The sequence below is a fragment of the Pectinophora gossypiella genome, chromosome 14, assembly GCF_024362695.1.
Source record: "Pectinophora gossypiella chromosome 14, ilPecGoss1.1, whole genome shotgun sequence".
NCBI lineage: Eukaryota > Metazoa > Arthropoda > Insecta > Lepidoptera > Gelechiidae > Pectinophora > Pectinophora gossypiella.
In genome coordinates this window covers 10792874-10812798 of record NC_065417.1, presented here as the reverse complement: position 1 = coordinate 10812798, position 19925 = coordinate 10792874, and the positions used below count along the sequence as shown (strand labels likewise).

General features: G+C 37.6%; 1 long non-coding RNA gene across 1 annotated transcript in view; it reads right to left on the bottom strand.

The window, feature by feature from the left end:
* LOC126372837 (uncharacterized) overlaps window positions 1-18386 on the bottom strand; it is a 111231-nt gene extending 92845 nt beyond the window's left edge. Inside the window, exons 1-5 of the long non-coding RNA XR_007567225.1 lie at window positions 16267-18386; window positions 15898-15978; window positions 15514-15593; window positions 14770-14852; window positions 14037-14106 (exon numbers count right to left, since the gene is read on the bottom strand). This is a non-coding gene — a long non-coding RNA (uncharacterized LOC126372837). The remainder of the gene's footprint in view (window positions 1-14036; window positions 14107-14769; window positions 14853-15513; window positions 15594-15897; window positions 15979-16266) is intronic.
* Window positions 18387-19925: the final 1539 nt, after the last annotated feature.

The window sequence follows — 19925 nt, the reverse complement described above, 5'->3', positions numbered from 1 at the left end:
TTTGTGAGATTAGAAACTAAAATAAAGACAAAAAAAAAAGAAAAAAGGCAAAAAATACGAAAATTCAGGTGGGATTCCGTGATCTCTGCCTACCGCAACGAGAATTTATTTATATACGTAATATTTATGTAAAATAAAGACAAAAAAAAAAACAAGGAATTTTATGCCAAAAAAATCTTTTATTCGTTTAAAGTGAATAATATTATCCTACTAAGTCATGAAGTAGTCAAACTGAAATCGAAATCGAACACCGCAATAGTATGAAGGATACTTTTTCGATAGCCTCGAAATCTGTCATGCGAGAAATTCGCCAATATTTTTGGCGCGTTACCCTATTGGCCAACATGTGATTGGCATCAATCAACGTCTAAGCCCTTTTCTAGGTCAATATCCACTTAGGCGGGGCTCACCTGCGCTAATCAATGAGACCAAATACCTCTTTTTATAGTTTTGAAGGACTTTATAACGGGTCGCTATGACGTCATTGATATGATTGTAATATTAATGTAATTCATCAGGTTTGGATTGAAATATGTACTGTATTTTTTTATTATAGGTAAATGTGGGGAAGACCGTCAGGACTAAAAAGAGGTAGTAACTACTTGTAAGTACATCAAAAAATTATGCCAACCAAGTAAATTATCTATCATAATTTTCTGAATGGATAACTTGCACTAAATAAATATAATATCGTTTTCAATAAATCCAGTCAAACTCAAATTTTAGAACAGTATACCGTACAGTATAACAGTATACCGTCTTCCCCGTATTCACCTTATGTTTGTGTAATAATATTTAAAGGTATCATATCAATACGATACTTAGCATTAAGAGCGACATGACAAACATTATTTTATCTGGTTCGTCCAGAATCAGAATCAGAATCATTTATTCAACGTAATTATCATGGATAAACTTGTTGAAGGTCAATGTAACATTTTTGAATTTACGTCATTTCGCAAGGTGTTATGGCTGAGGAGAAGAAATGACAAGAAACTGCAACAGCAACACATCTTTTAAATCAATGAGGGTACATTACAAGTTATTTAATAACTAGAGGAACACATTCAATACCAGACATTTTTATCATTTAGGTAATCATTAATCTTATAATAGGCTTTTTTACATAAAGTAAGCTTCACGTGAGCTTTAAATTTGTTCTCTGACAAATTTAAAATATTATCTGGTATTTTATTGTAAAAACGTATACATAACCCCAAAAAAGATGAATTTAATTTACTTAATCTAGAATTTTGAACAACAATTTTATTTTTATTCCTTGTATTGTAAGTATGCCTTTCACAGTTTCTCGGAAGGAGAGATACATTTTTACGCACATACATAATGTTTTCATAAATATATTGACTTGCGACCGTCAGTATATTTATTTCTTTAAACAGCTCCCTTAAAGAGTCCCGACAACGCAGATTATAAATAGCGCGAACTGCCCTATTTATAATCCAGTCCAGATTATCTATCATACAATTATAATATCCAAATATCCAAACATATCGGATCGGAATGGCACAGCATGCCTCGATTCGGTAGATATGCTTTTTTGAACAGCCATGAAGGTTTCAGTATACAGTCCCAAATCGAAACCTTTGAAAAGGGAGACAATCGATCAGAGGTGTAGTTAGGTGACCAGTAGCCTAGAGAAGTAGTTCCGATCCCGATTGCATCAACAAAGCCTCGTGTTGCTCTATGGGTTTACAGATTGGTTGACACGTTGAAGGAACAAGTTGCAATATCGAAACAATTGACGATTTGAATATAGGGTAGACACTTTAGATTATACTTTTAACAAAACTTCATAACGTATCTATGGAATTAATAAGATGTAAAGAGTTATGACGTCATTAAAAATAGACAAATGTAGAACTTTCTTACAGTGGTGGTCCAATGCTATCAACCTTACGGGTAATGTTGAGACGGATACTCCTTGCGATACGTACGTATGTATCTGCGAGGCGTCTGCCGCGCGAGATTCGAGAGACGTTTGCAAGTGTCGGAATAAGAACATTTGCAACTTGACTGAGCTCTGAACATGAGGTCCTCAGACCAGATTATGTGTCTAGATGCCTACCATTGCGATCGATAGTCGCGCCAGGTTTAATAGTGTAAACATTAGCAGGGAAATTACAAGGGACTAGCTATTCCCCCATTAACACCCGAGTTGGGTGTGATAAAATGACGCTTTGTTCGGATTGACTAGATGTGGCAAGTTCAATTTCATTATGTAGTAAGATTTATAAGTATACCTTAGAAGTAAAAAAATATATGACTTACCATTCGGGTTTTAAAAACTTAAAACGAATTTAGTACATACTTGATTTTATTTTATTTGAGGAGCTTACATCTATGTTGACATAATATTCTAATATTTAAATACATAAATATGTATTATACTACCTTATTATTTATACCTAATTAAACTGTAGTTTTTCTCCTACTAATAGGTACTTATTATTATTATTATTTTTCATATTGTTTGTTGCGAATACCAAGTTTATATTATATTGTTTTCTCGTCATGCTGCTGCTGCTAACAAATGCTGTATTTACCTAGTGTGAAAAATATTTTAATAATAATTGTTAAATTCATTCATTCGTCTCAAAATGAATTCTGTCCAAATAAGGAACGTAAGATTTCCGTTTCGATAAAGAGTTTGTGTTATCGAACTGAAAGCTGTAAAGATCAAGTGGTTTTATTGATTTATATTGAGAGCCGTGGTTAAAGATGTTGGAACGGTGCCATAGTCGTGTAAGGACCGTTTACTTATTTTTTAAACAGGCTGGATTTAGGTTAGTTCTAAAGTTCAATTATTTGTGTATAATTTGGTTTACCTACTTCAATGCACACACTTGTAACAAAAAATCAACAGCATACAAAATTTAAATAAGTGCTAGCGAATTTTAAATACACTTTACTTGAGAATATTTTTAGTTGATATTCAGCAGTATAAAATTAAGTATTATAATACAAATATGTACTCCGTACTAGGGCAAGGCGAGTTAGATTCTGTTTATTTGTCTTCACCAAAAAAGATAAGTTAGATTTGAGTTTATATAATATACCATAATATTACGTATATTTCTGTAATGTATATTACGCTGTTTTGTTAGTCAGTGACGTATGGGATCTTAGTCTATCTTGCGATGGATGTACCTTCATTCGGACTACCGCAATTCGGATTTATGGTCGTGAGCTTATTTTATGTTAGTCTCTGTATCAATATTCCGATTTCATTGTGATCTTACTACCGTAAATATCTTTGCAATTAAAAAGTCTACTCCAATCCAACTGGGATAGTGGACGTGACTTTTTCTGTGTAAGTACTTCTTTATGTTAACGTCATGGTTTTATTTACTGAAAATCGATGTGAAAACATCATCTCAGAAGGAAAACATCTTGAGGAAACCATGTAAATGGGCTGGCTTTCTCCATCAGGTAAGGAACATAAACTTACGTCTATGTTCTATAGAAGTACTACACGAGTTACAATCCGACCACCGACCTGTTATATTAAAACTAGGCTCCCGTTTAGACGCCCCTGATAATCCAGCAACCCCTAAGACAGTACTGGACTGGGAGAAGGTGGCCGAAGGCCTCCAGTCTTCTAGTTCAGTATACTTAGATAGTATCCCAGTAGAAATAGTCTCCTTAGAGGAGGCCTCGACAGCTATTAACTCCCTCACGGATCACGTGAGGTCGGTTTTGAATGAAAGTTCAAAACAGGTTCCGGAGATGGAAGACCATCGCTGGAAACTGCCTACCGACATCCGTGATCTGCTAACGGAGAAAAACGCAGCCACCCGCGCATATGATTCCAATCGCACCGAGGAATGTCGCCGTCATTTGCGTCTCTTGCAGCATACTGTAAGAAAACGTATTAATGACATGCGACAGAATCGGTGGGATAATCTTTTGAGCGGCATTGAGCCCCACCACCAGGCCATCTGGCAGCTGTCTAGGTCTCTTCAAAAGGATACGGTTGTTCCTACTCCTCCTCTCAATAGGCCTAACCAACCCCCCGCTTTTGACGATGACGAAAAAGCCGAATGCCTTGCCGACAGTCTCGAAGCCCAATGTTCGCCCAGTACTCTCCCTATCGATCGTAGGCACCTCTCGACGGTGAACTCTGAAGTTCAGCGTAGGGCTTCTGTACCTCCCACCGATCCTCCTCTTCCACAGGTTACTGAGGAAGAGGTACTAGGTATCATCAAAAGATTTCATACCCGAAAAGCCCCTGGCTCAGACGGTATCACGAATCGTGTCCTTAAAAACTTCGGTGCTCCCCTCATCTGCTTACTAACGGCAATATTCAACGTCGCCATGAGCAACTGCGTCTTTCCACAGCAGTGGAAAGAAGCAATTGTAATTGGTATACCAAAGCCTGGGAAACCTAAAAACGAACCTTCCAGTTACCGCCCTATAAGTCTCCTCAATACCATGGGGAAGATTTATGAGCGGCTCATATTTGCTAGATTACGGGACTACGCCGAATCCAATAGTCTTATTCCACCAGAGCAGTTTGGTTTTAGAACCAAACACTCCTGCGTTCAACAAGTGCACCGTATTGTTGAACATATCTCCAGTAGATTAAACTTAAAAAAACCTGTCGCTACGGGAGCGCTCTTCTTCGATGTGGCGAAAGCGTTCGACAAAGTCTGGCACAACGGCTTGATCTACAAGCTTTATTCACTGGGAGTGCCAGACCGTCTCGTGCACATCATACGAGACTTCCTCTCAAATCGAACCTTTCGCTACCGCGTGGAAGGGACGCTCTCGTCACCGCACCCGATACATGCCGGAGTCCCACAAGGCTCCGTCCTCTCCCCTTTACTATTTTCATTGTATACTAGTGACATTCCCAAATCCCCTAATACCGAATTAGCTTTATTTGCGGATGATACAGCCATCTATTCTTCGTGCCGTGGTCGAGTTATGATGACCGGAATCCTCCAACGCGCGGCCAATGCCTTGGGCAAGTGGTTTCGCAAATGGAGAATCGAGGTAAACCCGGAGAAAAGTGCAGCGGTGTACTTTTCAAAGGGCTATTATAACACGCCACGGTCACGCCGTCAACTTAAAATCATTAAGATGTTTGGCAAGCCGATCCCTTGGGAGGAGCAAGTCAAATATCTCGGCGTAGTCTTAGATAGACGTCTTACTTTCAAGGCCCATATCAAACGTGTGCGCGATCGCGCCGCGTTTGTAATGGGCCGTCTTCACTGTCTCCTTAACAAGCGAAGTAAATTCTCCCTTAGGAATAAGGTCAAAATCTACACGACTTGCATCCGTCCGATCATGACCTATGCAGGGGTAGTTTTCGCTCATGCGAGTCCCTCTCAAATCCACCGTCTACAGGTAATACAAAATCGTTTCATGCGGAAAGCCACGGGAGCTCCGTGGTTCCTTCGCAATGAAAATCTGCACATTGACCTAGGTCTGCCAACCATTGCCCAATGGCTCAAATTAGCTTCCAAACGTTTTTTCGATTCTGCTCCGCACCACCCAAATCCCCTGGTAGTTGCGGCTTCCGATTACATCCCGCTTAGGGACGGTACTGAAAAGTATCAGCGTCCGAAGGACGTAATATACGATCCCGACGACCCGATTACTCTAGCCATAGAGGCAGCCAATCAGCTCGCGACACCAAACACTTCAGGACCCCGATACCGACCCCGCCGGCGTGGTCGACGATTTCCCTCATTCAGCGCTTATCGCTATCGACCCACTAGGGTCGATTAATTCTTTCAAATATTTTTCCTCTCAGACGACGCCCTGAGCCGAGGTTCGCGCCCAACTGGGCACCCTCAGGCCTGTTGTCTTAAACGTTGTACCGGGTGAGAGCCTTCAGCGCTCCCCATTTGTCCGGCCAAGTAGTTAATGCCATCTGCGGCAAATCTACAATAAGTCACGTCAAAAAAAAAAAAAAAAAAAAATCTCCATCAGGTTCGAAAGTCAGATATGAAGTCGCTTTTGTAAAAAACCGGACTAGTCAAATCTCGAGTAAGGTAAGCGGGCCCAAAATGGCGTAATTCTAGAGACGTGGAATAGAAGAAAGAGGTTGGATGGGCCAAGTGAGCACGAAACGCACGCCATAAGTGTAAGTTTTTTTTCCCCTACTGTGTTTGTATTGTTACTGTGGTGTCCTCTAATAATAAATACTTTCTTTCTTTCTTTCTTTTCTTTCATAAGTATGAGCAAATAGTTCATACTTCAACTTTGCACTCCGTTCATCCGCAAACTTTACGACGCACAGCGTTCCACTATAGTATATTAAAAGATCGTCTTGTGCATTATAACCTGCAGGACAAAAATCTAATATCTACTAAAATGCAAGGAGATCCCTCCTTATCACAGGAAAGCTACAAACCTTAGTATGATAGGCTATTTTATCAAAAAAAATATATTTTAGTATGCAGTATCTTACGAAAAGTAATGAAAAAATCACATGAAATATGCATTGACGGTAAAGTGGCTATGGAATTTGAAACGCAGTAGAATTAACTATTTGCAGGAGTAGTGGTAAAACAGAGGGGTTGAACCGGCGACAGCGGTTCTCATACAAAATGCGCGTTAGGGCCTTTCCAACTTCTTACTTCTATTACGTAGTTAAAGATATGATGATGTGGAAAAATCTCAGAATTTGAGCAGCATTTTACACGTCCTTAGTCCGGGAGCACTAAATGCCGTCGTCAGTTATTCGCGGTCCTGTCTTAATGATGTGTGTACACAGATGGATGTCTGCCTGTGTTCCTCTCCTAATGTTGCTCGTATCATTTCACTGGAGCCATTAGACGATCGTATGTGACGGAAATATGTTTTGGATTAGCTGTTTCGTCTTTTTGTCAGTTGCATATTACAATATGACTAGTCTATTATACGTCCTACTGCTGGGCACAGGACTGCCTTCGATCAACCACTACGCAACTGTGGTGCGGATCGATTGAAGTCGAAATATTTTGTGCATTTTTGATATGCTTTTTAGTAATTATTATTAAATTAAAATGATTGTGTTATGTTATCTATACCTAAAACGAATATTCTGTTTGCAAACACATGCCTTTTTGTACCTAGTTTTAATTTGGAACAAATAAACGTTGCTCCCGGGATCAGGTGACAAATACTCATTAATTCCTCAAAGTATTAAATCACGTAAGATTCAATTTCTATGAGTATAATAAATGTGAATTCCCCAAAAATCAATGTTATTCATATGGAAAACGAGAAAGCAATATATTTTCTTTGTCGTCGAAGCAAGATTTCCGAGCATTTGATATAACATCGAGTTCAGTACATTTGATTATCATATTTTTTGTTTCTTCTTTCTTTTATTTTCCCCTTGTGATTTCGTGTGCGCATATTTGCATATAGAATTCCGATATAGTGCTAAAATTTATTACTTTGCCGTACATATTGTATTGCGATGAGGTTTCGTTTTTTTTATTTATTTAGGCACACAGATAATAAAATCAGTTAATGCAAAAATCAATACTAAATAGTACTTATAACGTCTATTTCGTGCTACTACCCATTTATATACATGATGATACAAATCAGAACAGATAGAAAATACAATGAATAGCGAATGAATGGAAAATATTGGGTGATTGTTGATTGGTGGTTTCGAAAAAAAAGTTGATCGAAGCAAATGGAATTCCATAGTCTCTGTTCCCCGGTGGGAAATAGCCGTAAGTTTATTTATGTATGTTTAAATGAAAACATAGGATGCCGTCATAATTTACTAGGGATACAATCAATGTTAATTTGGTAATAAATATAATAATATTTGCTTGGAATATTAAATACGGATAGTGAAACGCTGAGTGTAAAATGTTACATGGTCTAAATCACGCTGCAAATAAAAAAATAAGTATTCTTCTAGCAAACCCACTACAGTAGAACGTAACATACCAACGTGAGCCTAGGAAATGAGGCCAGCAGAGTTCTGGAAGGAATCGATGACATTCCGACGACTGCCGAGTCTCGTATATCAAGACCGACACGACAACATTGAGCGATGTCCTAATATCCGCTACGGAATGGTACCACCAGAGTAATATAATGCCGCTATCAGAAATGCATGCGTGCAAGATGCAAGGAATTTATGAGGTCGTATGCCACGAATCAATTGGAACTGAAAATATTCGTTGTATTTCAAGCGGATTTCTGAAGTCGCCGATGCGGAAAATGTAGTGAAATTGAAAATATGGGCGTAATAAAAATGTAATGTGTGCGAACGGTTGGTGAAAATCGAGGACAAAATGGGGAAGACTTGTGTCGTTCTGCGCGTGAAATAAGAGTTGAATATCGATGCATGTGATGAAAATAACATGACTGTAAGATTAACAAGTGTAGGCATCATTATATTTCAGGAAAAATTACACTTTGGTTTTATAAGTTCTGCTACTCAAAGCGTCGGTTCAATATGCAACCCTGGTAGCGTATTTCGAAATGCTACCTCAATACCCCGCTGGCCGAGATGAAATGTGGTGGATTTCCAAGCAATAAACCTGCGCAAACCCTACTCAAATACGTTCCAGACAAGAAGGTGAGGCTAGGTTAATAATTAATTAGGTATGCATTAAAATGTGCTAAAAATCCCTCATTCTACTCGTCAACCTAGCGTCATGTATTGGTTAGTATAGGATTACATAGCGCAAAGTAGAGGTTATCCTAAGCTGCTGCACTGCACAAACAGATACTTATCAAATACAAAATGTGCTAAGAAATAAATAAATGAAGCGAAAACAAAAGCTCGGATATACGGAACTCGGACCTCGGACCTCGGACCTCGGACCATCTATCCCAGGTTCAGAGTAAATCGTACTGAACCTTTCTAAGGACATCTCCATTTTTTGCATGTAGATAGTAATCTATAAAACTTGACAATCATTGCTTTAGTCTTGTGCTAGATTCGAACCTGCGACCTTAAAGTGAGAGGCAAGCGTTCTACCAACTGGGCTATCACGGCTCCATGTATATTGATACATAGTTAAAATGCTTTTTTAATCATAATGGACACAAGATACATAAATAAAGACAATGGATACAGAAAGGCACATTTGCAATAATATTAAAAACAACATTTTAGTGCAAAACTAAATTATGCTTATATCGATTGAAGGGTACATATTTACTTAAGTAGTTATTAAGTAAATAACTAATAATATAACTAATAATATTTACTTAAGTAAATATGTACCCTTCAATCGAAAGGGAGATCAATATAAAAGCTACCTACATAACAAAAAAAGGTAAAAAAACTTTTTTAAGTTAAATGGTTTTATTTTATGTGCACTGAAAACTAGAAAATAAATAAATAGTTACTTAGCTATCAACCTACGTAGGTGGTCCCGGTCATTACTATCTCTGATGGTAGTGGTCGTCATAACATACATGAACCATATCAGCGGCTGAAAGGCGGTTCATGAAAGAACACTAACACCAGGGTTTGCTTGGTAGGTAAACTAAGCAGCACACACCATAACAAGTAGGTATTTTGAACTTCTAGTTCAGAAATATTTTAATACTGGGCAGAATAGCTTTTAAGCATATTACACTAAAATAAAAACGGGGGGTGAAGGTACTTAAATTTCAATTTCTAATTTTGATCCAAATAAACAAATACCGTACGGGCTGAGCTAAATAAAACTGTTTAATAACCATAAAACAATTTTACAAGTATCAAAACTAAAGAATATTCAAAGTAAACGAGCAATAAATGAAGTGCATACCATTCGCCTTTCGTGGAAAGAAATTAATTTCGAAATGAGTTCGCAATTAGCGGGTACACGAGGCAGAAGAAACAACTAAAAGCGTCCAGTCGCGAATAACCGGGCTATAATAAATAACAGAGCGAGCCATTTGTACGACTACCGCCGCTTCTTTCTCACTGTCATCCGGAACTGTGTGTTTACAACCACACCATGAAATGTTTATTATTTCTTTGATCTTTCTTGTTTTTGTTTCCGTCTGTTCAGTAGCAACTTCTTCGCTCAGCTATTTTTTACGACGCTATTGCGATGTTATTCGAAGTAATTGCCTGCTAGTACAAATACACTCCTCACCAGCTATGTTTAAGTTTCATGTAATATGGACCTAGTTTAGTTCTGCCATTGCAGGCTGATCACCCGATTGCCAGAAAGTAAGATGATCCACGCTTCGGAAGGCACGCCAAGCAGTGGGCCCCGGCAACTATTTCCTTATATAAGTCATCATCATCATCATCACCAGCCCATTAACGTCCCCACTGCAAGGGCACGGGCCTTCCCTATGGATGGATAGGGAGATCGGGCCTTAAACCACCTCGTGGGCCCAGTGCGGATTGGTGGTTATTACCGACTGCTAATGCAACCGGGACCAACGGCTTAACGTGCCTTCCGAAGCACGGAGGAGCTCGAGATGAAAACTTTTTTTTTGTGGTCACCCATCCTATGACCGGCCTTTGCGAATGTTGCTTAAATTCAACAATCGCAGTCCGATCGCGTTTACCGCTGCGCATGTTAGGAGACTTTGGCAACATAGTAATAACCCTGATACAAAGGTTGACGAGGTCGTATATTGATCTCACAACCCACACGAGAGAAGATATAATATAATAAGGGTTGACAATATTGCCATTAACCGGGCACAAATTCTTGAAACCACGTAATATCAATGATCTATAATCCAAACGTGAATAAAGTCGAAATCAATGGTTACTACCGAAGCCGGGAATCCAACGCATGACCTTTTACGATGCAAGTTAAGCGTACTCTGCCTATCCCTTTGGGGATAAAGGCGTGAAGTTATGTTATAATATATATTTTGTAGTAATGGCAGGCTTAACAAACTGAGTTTTACATAGTAGTACAGTCATGAGCAATATCATGTACCCACTTTAGAACCCTGTCGCACTATCATTTTGACATTGAATGAGACCTACGGTTTAATTTGTCAAAAAAGTTAATGGGACATGGTTTCAAAGTGTAACCGTATCAGTACTCGTGACCGTACAAGTATAATGGCTACGTCGCACTAGTATTCAAAGCAGTTTTAAGAGACACATAAATAGGATACCTTGTCTTGCCGAAGGTGTCCCAGTGCTGGACAAAGTCCATTAATTTCGCGCGAATTGTGCGTGTTTATTTTGTGTAAAATCCACCGAATAGGTTACCTAACCACCTAATTTCCCTAGCTCACTCACAAACTGAAACTGCCTAAAACACTTAAGAGATCCTGCAACATAATATAATTATATTGTTTGCAAGAGCGTGATTGTTTAGGTATAATCTGTTGAGAAGTTCCGACACTGTTTTGGCCTACTTCCAACCTCGGTAACTACGAGACAAAACCTGACTATCGTTGTTTACGCTTAGAGATGGGTAAGATTATGGCTGATACGCAGCTTTAATTAAAATCTCTGTTCTTTTTAGAGTAAGAAGATTTTTTACGTTAAAACCTATACAATTCGTCGCTGACGTCGCAAACAGACATATCTGCAATTTTTTGCTAAAATAATTTGTATCTTATTGACAATTGCAAAATGTCTGTTTGCGACGTCAGCGACGAATTATCTAGACACGCGGTAGCGTGTTAAGCAAAGTTCAAGAAACAGAACTGGCGAGCCGCACCGTGTGTAATATTACTAGGTTTATAAAAACTAGCCAAGACAGACCTTAGGCTGCAATACATAATCTTATGTTATGCACCTATTTAGATCTCACTTCTTTTGTCGTTGAAGTCAACATCCAAGGCATTTATCATAATATTGAATTTGGCTGTCATTTCACATTTATGTTTTTGATTAGATTATCATTATCTCCCTACCGTCCCGTTTCTCACGGAGTTCTTTTTTGTGATGTCCCTTGTTGTAGATTTGTCGCAAATGGCATTAACTACTTGGCCGGACAAATGGGGAGCGCTGAGTGAGTGCGGTACAAAATTTAAGACAACAGACAGACAAAGGCCTGAGGGAGGAAGAATATTTAAAAGAATTAATCTACCTTTTGAGTTAAAATAGTTATAAGAAGTAAGTAAACAAGTTGTCATTTATTAGATGGACACAAGTTTTTCTTTGTAGGATTTTTGCGGATAAGAATTTCGAAGAAATGTTTTCTTATTTCATACTTTTAAATACAGCGCGACTTTTCGGGTTTTAATTTTTAAGCTTATTTTTTAAATTGATTACCTAATCTAAGCTCACGATTATACCCTAATTGAGGTAGTCGGAGGTACATCCATCGCAAGATGAACTAATTACCCACAATTCTTTCTGTTCGACCAACAAGATAGGTGGTGAGCCATATCGTCGTCTGTGGTTTGATTAAATTCGCACGTTACTGTGAAATAATATTAAACAGAATGTTGCATCAATGCTCTAATAGCTGATATCACGTACTTAATAATATTAATAAAATCTTTTTATTCAGAAATAAAAAAGAAGATAGGCCCGCCATTTGCCATTTACTTAGTCTTTTTGTAATTATTTCTTTTTATTTTGGTGCAATAAAGTGCATTTGTATTTGTATTGTATTGTAAAAAAATACAGTGGATTCCATATTCATAGTCAAATTAGGACAAAGTGTATTTTTTTAACTACCTCAATAATAAAAGGTTTTCTAGCAATACAAAATACTGTAACTCCTACACTACGCAGAATCAGAATCATTTATTCAACGTAATTATCATGGATAAACTTGTTGAAAGTCTATGTAACATTTTTGAATTAAGTAAGTAAGTAAGTAAGTAAGTAAGTAAAATCTTTATTTCATTTTTATTTTTAGTAAATATTTATTTATCTTTAATTAACGTCATTTCGCAAGGTGTTATGGCTGAGTAGAAGAAATGACATGAAACTGCAACAGATACATTATCTTTTAAAACAATGAGGGTATACAAAAGTTATTTTTAATAACTAGAGGAACACATTTAATAAACGTAGTGAATTATAATTCTCTTTGCACTAGGCTAAAGCTGATGTTGGAAAGTAATAATCCTGAAAGCTGTTTATCTAATATCGAGGTTGAAGTTTAATATTGTCAAAGTCTCATCAATAAAATTAAATCAAAGTTATGACGAAACATCTGTCTAAGTGTGATAAAGCTTTCATAATGTTATGGTTTGTGAAATGTTCCAGGGTGTCCCAGTTGTTGATTTATTAAATAGAATAGAATAGAAATCGTTTATTATTAAAAGGACGCCACACACAAACACAAGACACTTCACTTAAAAATGTTCACAAAACTATTAGGTACAAAAAGTATAGAGGTTGTTCATTAGAATGACGGTGGTGGACATCCTCAGATAAAAGGGCCTCAATCAGCAGAAGTCGCCATGATCTCTCCGTAAAAGGGTTAAGTAGGTAGGTATTTTCTGTTTTGTTTTTTATATTTTAACGTTTCTTACCTAGTCATAACCTGTGGGTATGGCAGCCCTACCAGGTATGAAGTTTGCTCAACGTTTATTAATATGAAATGTAGAACGAAATAGAAATGAATACGAGTTTGTTCAGAGGCCGAAAAGTTTTTTAATATAACGACTCGCGACATAATTCGAATTTCATTTCAACTCTTGCGCTCTGAAAAATATACCCCGAGAGGATTTCAAAAGGTTTTGTATTCACGTACTTCAAATAACGAAGTTTGAAATTAAAAATCTAAATAAAATCATGAAATAAAAAAAAATATTCAAAATAATTCCTTTGATAAAAAATTACGATGCCAAGTCAAAGTTTGAGCGGGTAGTGTTTACTTTTCAAAAAATATTTCATATGAATTGTATATTAAAGCATTCTTATTTCGAATGTTGCGAATCTATACATAACCACTTAAAAAAAAAACAATTCAATAGTCAATTATTTGTTTGTCCTATAAAAATACTTATCACCAAAGTTCTATACATCGCATCGAATCGCACGGCTGGTAAACATTTGACGGTAGTACGTTCATACCTAATCAGATAAAAATACATTTTTACGGCAGTATATTGAAAAAAGAAGATCTGCAACGACTTATAAACTATGTGAATATATACAAAAATCCTACCTTTATCGCGTCTCCGCTCCATATCGTAGAGTAGAGCTCGTCAGCTAGCAGTCGATGTCCTTGGCAAGTGCTTTAGTAGAAAAAAAAATAAGTAGTTAGTACCTTTATTCATACATCACTTCTTCTATCGTGTGGGTTGTAAGGTGAATTACCAATCTCATCGACCCTGGTGTCAGGGTTATTATTGAGCCGCCAAAGGCCCCTGATATGGCTCATGTAACGACTACTTACTTAAATCAGTAAGTAGTAACCGGGACTAACGGCTCAACGTGCCTTCCGAAGCACGGATCATCTTACTTTTTGGATAATCAGGTGATCAGCCTGTAATAACCTAAAACCAAACTAGGGATCACAAAGTGATTTTTGTGATATGTCCCCACCGGGATTCGAACCCGGGACCTCCGGATCGTGAGCCCAACTCTCAACCACTGGACCACTGAAGCCGTTCACATATTACTAATAAATAGCATATCATATTCCATACATAAACACTTAAAAAAAAAAACAATAGAAATAGTCATATGTTTATTTGTCCCTTACCTAGTCTGTCCCATACTCAAACTTATTATTACCTAAGTTCTATACATCACATCGTACCGACAAAGTCGATAAACATTTGAGGGTAGTAAGTAAAAAATACTGCGATAAAAATAAGGTTTTTTACGGTAGTACATGGAACAAATAATATCTGCAACGACTTATGAACTAATATGTGAATATACAGAAATCCTACCTTTATCATTTCTCCGCTCCATATCCAAGAGTAGGCAAGGGTCAGAGCTCGTAAGCTAGCAGTCGATGTCCTTGGCACGTGGTCTGTTGAAAAATAGATAATTAGTACGTTTGATCACATATCACTTATAAATGACATCACTATTGTGATGAAAATCATATTCTATACATAAATACTTGCAATAGAAATAGTCATTTAGTTTATTGTAGTCATATTGTTTGTTTTATTTGTCCCGTACCCAGTCTGTCCCATATTAAAACTTATCACCCAAGTTCTACACCATCATACTAACGAGACATGGCCAATAAATACATACTTAAAATGTAAATCTTAACCAATTTAAAGTATCCCCTCTGAAATGCCTGAATCTAATTTGAAACGATAATGTTATACCATTCTATTTAAAAATAAAATAAAATAAATTATATAATATAAATTAATAATATAAATTATAAGCATTACTGAGACATCACTACTTAATGACGCAAAGGAAAAAAAAGTGAAAGAGGGTCGTTTTTCAAATGCTTACTTACTTTTAAATTTAGAGGGTAAATACATAAATATTTTAGAGTTATTTTTCCGAGTTGTAAGTTAGAAATTTAGAAAAAGAAATGTAAAAAGTAGTACGTGTTTAAAATATCTTATTTTAAATAAGTATACAGGATATTGCGTTGTAAAATACTTATTTAAAAATTAAGTCAATTTAGAGACGGTAAACTATGAATATAAATATATAAATCTTACCTTCATCACATCTCCGATCTTATCCAACAGTAGGCGAGTTTCATAATTCCTCAGCTAGCAGGCAATGTCCTTGACACGTCCTTTTGTGGAAAAAGACATAAGAAATTAGTAAATTTGTTCACACAGGTATCACTAATGAAACACAATAGTGATGCGAATCATATTTTATACATATATACTTTTAAAAAAGCAATAGAAACAGTCATTTATTTGTCTCGTAGTCTGTCCCATACTAAAACTTTTCACCGACAAACCAATAAACATTTGAGAGTAGAAGTTAAAAATACTGCGATAATAAAATAATGTCTTTACGTGGAACAAAGAAAGTAACGACTTATGAACTAATAAGTGAATAAAAGCAATAAAAACATATATAAATCCTACCTTTACCACATCGACGCTCCATATCCATGAGTAGGCGAGGGTCAGAGCTCGTCAGCTAGCAGGCGATGTCCTTGGCACGTCCTTTTGTAGACAAATACATAAGTAGTTAGTGAATTTGTTCACATAGTTATCACTAATAAAAACTAGGAATCATATTTTATACATATATACTTGAAAAAGCAATAGAAACAGTCATTTATTTGTCTCGTAATCTGTCCCATACTAAAACTTATCATCCCGAATTATATACACCGCATCGTACCGACAAAGATAAACATTTGAGGGTAGTAAGTAATAAAATAATTAGATAAAAGTGAAGAATATTTGCAACGACTGTGAAACTACTTATTACTTATATAAAAATCTTACCTTTATCTCGGATTCATGTCCAACAGTGGGCAAGGATCATAGCTCCTTAACTCTCAGGCAATGCCCTTAGCACGTGCTTTAGTAGAAAACAAAATAGATAAGTAAGTAGTTTTTGTTTACAGTTCACTAAATGAAATCATAATACTTAGTTATTCAATTTAAAATAACTCGCGTACGAATTTATCACGTAATACTGTTTAAATATACTTTTCTTCCGGGCAGCTCATGTTATACTGAGGACCGGCGAACGTCTGACTATCATCGGCGCTGCAATCATCACGGCAAACCAATGCTGTGTTGTGATTGGACGACACATGTCAATGTCGTGATATATTATGATGCTCTGTTATTGGTTGAAATTGTCACAATATGACAGGAGACTCATGATATTAGTTTTTAAAGGAATGGCACGAATGAAGCTGAGTTTTCAATATACAAGTACATCCGGACTGAGTTTTTTCTCGGATTATTTTTCGAACGCTGCTCGCGCGCACAATCTGAGAGGACCGAATAATCCTGTTGCCGAATTATCGATTATAGACCTTGAAAATAACCAATATTACCGATAGCTCATTTAAATCAATACTATCGTTACACACCAATACTATCGATACTATCGATAATTGCCTTATGCAAGGACTATCGATAGGATCGATAGTTAGTGCTGTGTATCGATAGTTTTGGTAGTTCTTGCAATAGTGATAAACAATACTATCGATATTATAGATAGTTTTTGCAATAGTCAGAAGCAATACTATCGATAGTATCGCTATGTAACGACTGTATTACTCGAAATGAGTTATCGATACTATTGTTTTTTTTTTTTTAAATTATCGAATCGATTCTCAACTATCGAACTATCGAACGGCCTCCGTGGTCCAGTGGTTCAGCGTTGGGCTCACGATCCTGGGTTCCTGAGGTCCTGGGTTTGAATCCCGTTGGGAACATATCACAAAAATCACTTTGTGATCCCTAGTTTGGTTAGGACATTACAGGCCGATCACCTGATTGTCCGAAAGTAAGACGATCCGTGCTTCGGAAGGCACGTTAAGCCGTTGGTCCCGGTTACGACTTACTGATGTAAGTACGTAGTCGTTACATGAGTCATGTCAGGCGCCTTTGGTGGCTCCATAGTAACCCTAACACCAGGGTTGATGAGGTTGGTAATCCAACTCACAACCCACACGATCGAAGAGAAGAATCGAAATCACTGTAAAAAGTTTGGCGAAATTATTATTAAGTAAGTATAATATGTATTGTACCTTACTCTGAAAAAAAAAATCGATACACTATCGACTGTGGCCTATCAATAGGCTATACCGAGTAGCTTTCCGAGACAGCGACTTAATTTAAAAATCGAATGACCCGAATAATAGAGGTAGAATATTGTTACGAAATAAAACTAAGCTAACAAATTACTGTTTTAGGTGTTAATGTGTTACCTTATTCATAGACGGGAATTGATGGAAGCTAGGTAAGGGATAGGGCCTGACCCTCGATGGCTCATTAGTTGGTAGGTATCCAAACTTGGTAGCCTTGTCCGTTGGGTTGGGTTCGCTAATGGACCAACGCTATTTATAATCTGTTACAAGTCGTACCTTTGGGAGTAAAATTTTCGCCTAGCTTAACTTTACAGACAGATTCACGCACGTGTTTAGCATTTTCTTCTTCTATCGTGTGGATTGTGAGGTGGATTACCAACCCCATAAATCCTGGTGTCAGGGTTATTACTGAGCCGCCATAGGCCTCTGACATGACTCATGTAACGACTACTAACTTACATCAGTAAGTAGTAACCGGGACCAATGCCTTAACGTGCCTTCCGAAGCACGGATCATCTTACTTTTGGGCAATCAGGTGATTTGTTCCCACCGGGACTCAAACCCGGGACCTCCGGATCGTAAGCACAACGCTCAACCACTAGATCACGTTTCTTATGTTTAGCATAGGAAACAATTACTTGCATCAACACACTGGTTATAACTGATCATTTGACGTCCTGATTGATAAGAGATGGACGTTATAAACCGGTTGGTACTCACATTAATGTTGATGAAGGGAACAAAATAATGTAAACTCACGGCACGCTATGATGGCCGATTTGACATAATAAAGTACAGCAATTCGCTCCGTCAATATGGTTATGAATTAATAAGAAACTTGATGAACAGCTATTTAATCTTTTAATGTAGTTATTAATTAATACGAAACTTAATGAGCTGGACAAACTTCAAAACAGTAATCATAGCATGCCTCTATTTTAAGCCCTTAGTCAACATTTACGTCAAACTTGTTTTTTTTCACCTGACTGACGGTAGGTTCGCCTAAGGAGGCATTAACTGACATGGCCGGACAAATGGGTAACGCTGAGCATTCTCACTCGGCACAAAATTGAACACAACATTTCTGTGGGTGCCCAGTTCGGGGTATATCTCGATTCAGGGCGTCTTCTGAGAGGATTAAATTTGAAAGAATCAATCGACCCTAGAGTGCCGATAACGCTGTGCGCTGAAAGAGGGAAAATGTCGACCGCGCGGGGAAGGTATTGGGGTCCTGAAGTGTTTATTGTCGCGAACTAATTGGCTGCAGCTATCGTTAGCTAGAGTAGTCGGCTCATCAGGATCAATAGGTACCTATGATGTCCTGCGAAGCTCGGAATGATAAATAGCTAAATTCTATGTTATTTCTTTATATCCACCCAGTACAGTAGATGAGGCGAAACCTGTACTGTACTTAGATGTACATAACATAACATAAACAGGCTATATGCGTCCCACTGCTGGGCACAGGCCTCCCTTCAATCAACCGGAGGGGGTATGGAGCATACTCCACCACGCAGCTCCACTGTGGGTTGGTGGAGCTCTCTTTACGGCTACTACGACGTGCCCTCTGAAGCACGGAATCTTTTTACTTCAGGTGATTCAAGCCTGCCAAGTCCTTTCAAAACAAAGATACGTTCACAGAGTGATTTCGACAACGTCCCCATTGGGAATCGAACCCGGACCTCCAGATCGTGAGCATAACGCTCTAACTACTAGAACCCGGAGGCTGTTACTTATAAATCATCATCTCCTTAGCATTATCCCGTTTTTCACAAGGTCTGTTTACCTACCCTGAAGATTTGACAGGTCCCGTTTTTTACAGAAGCGACTGCCTGTCTGACCTTCCAACCCGCATAGGGAAAACCAGTCCAATAAAAGTTAGGTCACATACCTCCGAAAATGCATTTCTCGGGAATGTGGATTTCTTCACGACTGCTGCTTAGGCTGTTATTTAGATATAAATAAGAAAATTGTTCAGGCTTACCTAGTTTTTTGCGTTCTATTCTAGTTATGGTTACTCGTACAGAGTAGCGCTAAGAAGATTGGTGCTTGGAAAACGGCCAAATTTGAAATCCTCACTCACACATACTACTGAAACTCACAATAAAAACAAAAAATCGTTTATTTTCTTTTTTTTAATCTTTATTTAATGAGCTATGTCTCAAAAGTGACAATGCCGCTTAATACAGCCTCATAGAAAAAAATAAAAAATAAAACAAGGCTTGAAACCCAGACGCAAGTATTCACTCACATCTCAATTTCGAACCCCGCTTGACCAAATTGTATAGCATCTTGGCCTCCTTAGATAACGGAAAAGCCAAAATGCTGTTACATGCA